Genomic DNA, 7244 nt, shown 5'->3' on the forward strand with positions numbered 1-7244 from the left:
CTTGCCTCAATATAGTAATACTCTCGTCCGTTTTCATAATGAATCCCCTTAACAATTCTTCCAACGGAGGTATCTTATTTTCTGGCTGCTGAACTGGTTGCATAGATTGCTGAAAATTTCTAGGTGGTGCTTGTTGATTTCTGTTATTAAACCCAGGCGGCCTATACGGATAAGTCTTCTGATTACCCTGAAAAACCTGATTACCACTCTGATAATTATTACCACTCGTATTACCCACTTGGTTCAAAAACTGCCTTCCACCCGGAAATTCACTAAGCACAAAATCACCCTTTTTCACATTACCCTTATAATTATCCCGTTCCTCCATTGATGCTTGATCATAATCTTTCTTAAGATCTGGTCCTTGACATAACTCACAACCAAACTTTATCGCGTGCATCTCTTTGGTCATAGATTCCATCTGTCTTTTAAACGTTGCAAGTTGAGCCTTAACTGAAGCAAGTTCGTCACTAGTTTCGGTACTAGCAACATGAGAAGAGTGAGAGACATCCATCTCTTGATGCCAATCATATGAGTGTGTAGTAGTTTCGGAGATGATGTCATAAGCTTTGTCCGGAGTCTTTTTCATTAACGAATCACCTGCAGCAATATCAATTTCTTTCCTTGTCGGCACATTAACACCCTTGTAGAAAATCTGGACCTTATTAAAGTTGTTCAACCCGTGTTAAGGACAACTGCGTACCATTTTACCGAACCGTGTCGAAGCATCATAGAGTGTCTCGTTTGACTTCTGAACAAAGTGATTAATGTCACTCTGCAATTTAGCAGCCTTAGAATGTCATACCCCCAAATAGGGCCGGGGAAATATGACTTCACAATATCACAAACAAGTATGTATAGACGAGAACGAATCTAAATGAGACATTTTAACAAAATTTGATGTGCAGCGAAAACATAATATTGTTTTACATAATGAAATTCATATGTAAATAGCAAATGATAAGTCTAATATGTGGATTCCAATGCAACAGCTAACTAAACATCATAGGGTAGCACACAAGCTAATCTTCACCTAAGACAAACATGCTTAAAATGTCAACACAATGGTTGAGTGAACATCATAGGTTTAACAATCATAATGAGTTTATACCACAAGATTTAATTCAAAACATCAAAATATTCAATATGCCACGAGTTATAATATCGAACTAAACATTAACCCCTGACACTATACGGTTGTCGGTAATCATTATTATGTAACCCCTTGACGATCACACCAATGGGTAGAGATGTCACTCTCAATAGGCCTACTCACAATAATTAAGCTTGCAAAATTTCAATTCCAGCAATTAACGATATTATGGCGGGGATTTGCATGTAACAATAATTACATGTTTAATAAAAGTCTCACGAAGTTGCATATCAAATAGTTTAGGTACTTGTGTCTAAATTGTAAATCATTTAAAAGCAAGCATGTGTTTCACCCCAAAGTTCAAAATAAGTATATAAAGAAAGTTAAAAAGTGGGGCTATGAAGTTCACCTTAGTAGCAAGTAAGATATTCCACGCAAGAAGTATGAACGGAGTATGAAACCGGAGATCTCAACCTAGAGATATAATCTTTGATTAGTTAATGTCTAACAGACATAATGTTTGTTTATTAATATAGCAAACTATATTAACAATGATGGTTTTCGAGAAAAAGTCCTATTTCTCAAAAGTTTCTATTTTTGGAAACCTACTATTTATGGAAAGCTTTCACTTATAGTAAGCTTCTAGTTAAAGAAGTCCGGGTTATAATTCTTAACAAAGATGTTGTACAATCTTGCCCAAACTTCGTTGCTATCATGCAAGTCACTCGAATGATCAGTTGTTACCGGGCGCCCAGGATTCTTGACCAGAATCTAAGTCATAGCATTCGAAATCCACAAGCGATTCCCATAAGGCAACAAGGATCACCTTAAGCCACAAGTAGCGGTGAGGTTATAAGTATATTATAACCTTCACGTTAAAGGTGTATACACATAACAGATTATTAATGTACTTATTAATTATATGTATATAGGTGATAATATACTTAGTGTACTCTAAATGTTACCATATAGATAAGTGTATGAGTTATATTAATAATAGTAGTATTACTCTTTAATTAACCAACTATTAAGTAATCTCATTAATACATGTGTTATATATATATACCCATACCTACATGTCACATATACATAAAATCTTTATTATTATATTATGTATATGTTTATAGCTATACTATATATGTATATATTTTATGTATGTGTTACATATTTAAATACACCTATGTGATACATACATATATATTCTTTATTATTACTATTATACATATATGTGCTTATAGCTATATGATATATATGTATATATTATATGTAAGTGTTATATATACGTTAATGTAAAGGTAAAAGGTGGTACATATATATACATATAACTACTTTACTTTTCATGTTTTACTAACCTTATTTAACTTACACAATACACACTCATACATACATACACACGTACATATACATAAATATGTACACATACATATACAAGTATGTATATATATACACATATACACAAGCATATACTTACAATATACACATGTACATACGTACTTATGCATGCATGCATGTATATCATTATCATTATTCTTTAATCAACATCACATTAATCATAACTCTTTATTTGCTAAACCTATTAACATAATACTACATAATTAATCATACAATTACATTAATATTCATCAACCCTAATCTTATTAACCATAATCATTATCCAAATCTTTTAACCCTAATCATAATAATCATAATCAATTCATATTCATACTTAATGATATTACTAGTTCATATCTTACTCTAATACTTTTAATTTGACAAACAAAATCTTATTACCAATAATCATAATCTTAATAATTATTCATAACTTAGTAACTTATTCATAATAATTCAACATGTTTAACCTTATTAATCATATTCATCCATACTCTATATCATAATCATATTCTTATAATCACTTTTAACTTTTTCATTAATCTTTAACATCTAACATCATGATCATACTTAATACATCTTATACATAATACTTAATACATAACACTTATAAATAACTTAAAAGTAATAGATTTAAATGCATGATTAAGCTCGGGTTTAGGGCTACCTTATGAAGGTTAAGATCAAGAGGATGGCGATGATTGTGGACTGCAGCAGAAAACAGAAACCATCAGCTAAAATAATGATCAAACGGGAGGTTTTTCTTGGCTTGTTTGATCACGAAAAATAGAAGGAAGAACCAGATGAAAAACGAAGCAACAAGGACTTGATGTGGGCTGTTTGATGGCGGGTTTGCAGCAGGAGAATAGAAGGTTTAGTGGTGGTTTTGGGGCTGTAAAAGACTGCAGATGGTGGTCGAATAACAGCTACAATTAGCAGCCTATTGGACTTCGAAAAAGGAAGCAATAAGTCGACAAAAAAAGCTGTGAAAGTTGACGAATGGAAACTGTTTTGAGGAGCTGTTGTAATTGACTAAAGTGGATGTTTAAGGGTGAGTTTGAGAGTCGATACAGGTGGGATTATGGCTGCAAAGCCTGTCGACTAGAACAAGCAACAAAAAAGGGATTGTGTTGTTTATTTTTGGAATGCAATTTGTGAGAAGAAAGCAAAGCCATGGGTCCTTTTATAGAGTGTGATTTAGAGTCCTAATCACCTTAGAATTAGTGGAGTTTACTTGATGATCAAGCACATGGATTAGATTAGGATGGAAGAGTTTGAAGTTAATTAGGATATTAGAGCTAGGATTGGTTGGCTTAGTTAGCAAGATTTTTTTTTTTTTTTACTAGCCGATTTATTTATGTACATTATTATTATAATTATTTTTACTATAAATATAATATTTATATATTTTATTTTGATCCTAATAATAACATTAATTATAATAATAATTATTAGGGTTTGGGCTTAATATTTAATATTAAATACTATTAGGGTTTAGTATTTAATGTATAGGGTTAGGTTTAGGGTTTTAAATAATATTAGGGTTTTAGTATTAATTACTCCATTTACTATATCCGGAGAACAACCCTAGTGCTAATACACAGAATACGACAATGAAACCTTAAGGGCAATTTAGTAAATTCAGAATGGAAATGTGTGGGTTGTTATAGTACCTCCCCGTTAATTTAAACTTCGTTCCGAAGTTTCAGGAAGACTTCTCGGATGCATCAACGGTTGAGAATAGATGTGGATATTTCCACTTCATCTGGTCTTCACGTTCCCAGGTATACTCAGGGCCTCTTCGTGAATTCCAACGGATCTTAACATTTATCATCAATGCGGATATCATCAAATGGAATAACGAGTGTGTCATCAGCAAGACACTCTTTAAGATTTGAGGATGAAATGAATGAACTTTAATTAACAGGAAGTATTGACTAAAAAATACCATTCGGTCAACGTCTTGTTATAACAAAGTTCACATTTAATTATTGTGGGGATCTACATTTTCGTCCGTATGAGGCCTCCAATAAAACTTCTTCACATCGTGATACATTTTACTAGAGCCTGGGTGAATTGAAAATTTAGTCTTATGGACTTCATCCATGACTAGTTCTCGAAAAATTTCTGAATAGCGATGACTTTTATAGGATCGACATGTATTCCTTCACTATCAACTACATGTCCAAGAAACTGTACGATTCGCGGCCAAAATTCACACTTGGAGAAACTTTGGCATAAAGTTGTTCCTTCTTTAAGAGCTCTAAAATCAATCACAAATGTTGCTCATGCTCTTTCAAAAATTGGTCAAGATAAGGTTTGCATACACGGTTCATAAGATCCATGAATACAGCAGGAGCATTGGTTAAACCAAAAGGCATGACAAAAAAAACTCATAATGTCCATAATGAGTTCGAAAAGTAGTCTTAGAAACATCAGTTTCCTTGACTCTCAATTGATGATAACCCGACCTAAGGTCAATCTTCGAATAAATACTTGACCCTTGCAATTGGTCAAACAGGTCATCAATACGTGGGAGTGGATAACGATTCTTGATGGTTAGCTTGTTGAGTTCTCGGTAATCAATACACATTCTCAACGTGCCACCTTTTTTATTAATGAAAAGAACGGGTGCTCCCCACGGAGATAAGCTAGGATGAATGAAACGTTTCTCCAAAAATCCTTGGAGTTGATTGGATAATTCCTTCATTTCGGGTGGATCTAAGCGGTATGGTACCTTTGCAATAGGTGTAGCACCGGGCGTGGATAATTTACAAGTGAAGGATAATATAATACCTAGGGTTGATATTTTTAGTTGACAATATAGAGATAAGCAGTAGGTAACGGTACACAATGGTCCTAAGGTTGATCAAACCTTATTTCCATCAGAATCCATTAGGATTTCTGCATGACTTATCATAATATAACTACATTGATCAGGCGCCATTATATTATTCTAAATCATACTTTTATCACTCCATAAAGTTACTACTATGTCATCTAGTCAATATCCATCTTCGTCGAGGTGAATGATTCAATGGAAAATGAAAGAAAAGTAAATAACATCATTCATTCATTTAAAAGAAAATAACCAGAGTATTACAGAAACTTAACAAAATCTTCTAAAATATAGAAGTACTAAATGATAACATAAAGAACACTATGAGAAATTTAAATGACTCTTGTAGTTGTCAAAAACTCTTCATTGTGTCTCTTCATCCTTCTTCCTCATTATCCCGAGCTTCCTCGGCAGTCATCACAAATGCTCGGCCTCTAGCATTTCCCGTGTTATCCTTTTTCTTTGGACACTGGTTGAAATGTCCTGTTCATATCGATTATAAACGTTTCATATTAATTGATTTCGTTGCGAGGTTTTGACCTCTATATGAGACGTTTTTCAAAGACTGCATTTGATTTTTTCTTAAAACAAACCATAACCTTTATTTTATCGATAAAGGTTTGAAAATATTCCGAAGATTATCAAATAATGATAATCTAAAATATAGCATTTTCACACGACCATTACATAGTGGTTTACAATAATATTACACAACAACTTAAGTCTTCGAATGCAGTTTTTAAACAATATTATACAAGCATGCAGACTCCAATCCTGTCTTTATTTAGCATGCAACAGCGGAAGCTCTTAATAATCACCTAAGAATAAACATGTTTTAAACGTCAACAAAAATGTTGGTGAGTTAAAGGTTTAACCTATATATTTATCAAATCGTAATAATAGACCATAAGATTTCATCTTTCAATAACATGCAATCTGCATAAAAATCATTCTTATGATTGAACACCTGATAGCCGACATTAACAAAATGCATCTAGAATATCCCCAAACATATAAACATCGAAATACTAAAGCAGTTCAAATTCTCTGACTGGGGCGTGTCAAAGCCAATAGATCTATCTTTAGGATTCGCGTCAATTGGTGGAAATTATAATAAACACCAATTCTTAGGTTACCAAGTTCAACAAGGGCAATATCCGGTATAACAATTCAACATAGAATGTAGTTTCAAATACTTGTGTCTATTTTGTAAATCATTTTCAAAACTGCATGTATTCTCATCCCAAAAATATTAGATAGTAAAAATGGGACTATAACTCACTTTCACAGATTCTTAATTCGTCGAGAATTTGACTTTGTCACTGGTCGATTCACGAACCTATAATAAATATATACATATATCAAAGTGTGATAGAAATATATTCTTACCATATTTTATTACGTTTTAATGATTTAGGTTTGTTAAGTTAACAGTCCAACGTTAGTAGTCCACAATTAGTTGTCCACAGTTAGTAGTACAGAAATAAATCGATATATATTATGTCGAATCAATCCACGACCCAATGTATACAAGTCTCAGACTTGATCACAACTCAAGGTATATATATTATTTTGGAATCAACCTCAACCCTGTATAGCTAACTCGAGCATTACCGCATATAGAGTGTCTATGGTTATTTCAAATAATATATATAGATGATGTCGATATGATATGTCAAAACATTGTATATGTGTCTATGGTCTATCAATATTACATAATATATGTTAGAATACATGTATAATACAATATAAGTTAGTTAAGTTATGGTTAGTATAGAGTTGTTACAAAGTTTCACGTAGCTAAAACAAGCAAAAATATCTAATTTTGTTTTACCCATAACTTCTTCGTTTTAAATCCGTTTTGAGTGAATCAAGTTGCTATGGTTTCATAATGAACTGAAATTTATGAAACTAAACAAAAAAAGTATAATTTTATAGTCAGAA

Source organism: Rutidosis leptorrhynchoides, chromosome 3, assembly GCF_046630445.1.
Source record: "Rutidosis leptorrhynchoides isolate AG116_Rl617_1_P2 chromosome 3, CSIRO_AGI_Rlap_v1, whole genome shotgun sequence".
In the NCBI taxonomy this organism is placed as follows: Eukaryota; Viridiplantae; Streptophyta; class Magnoliopsida; order Asterales; family Asteraceae; genus Rutidosis; species Rutidosis leptorrhynchoides.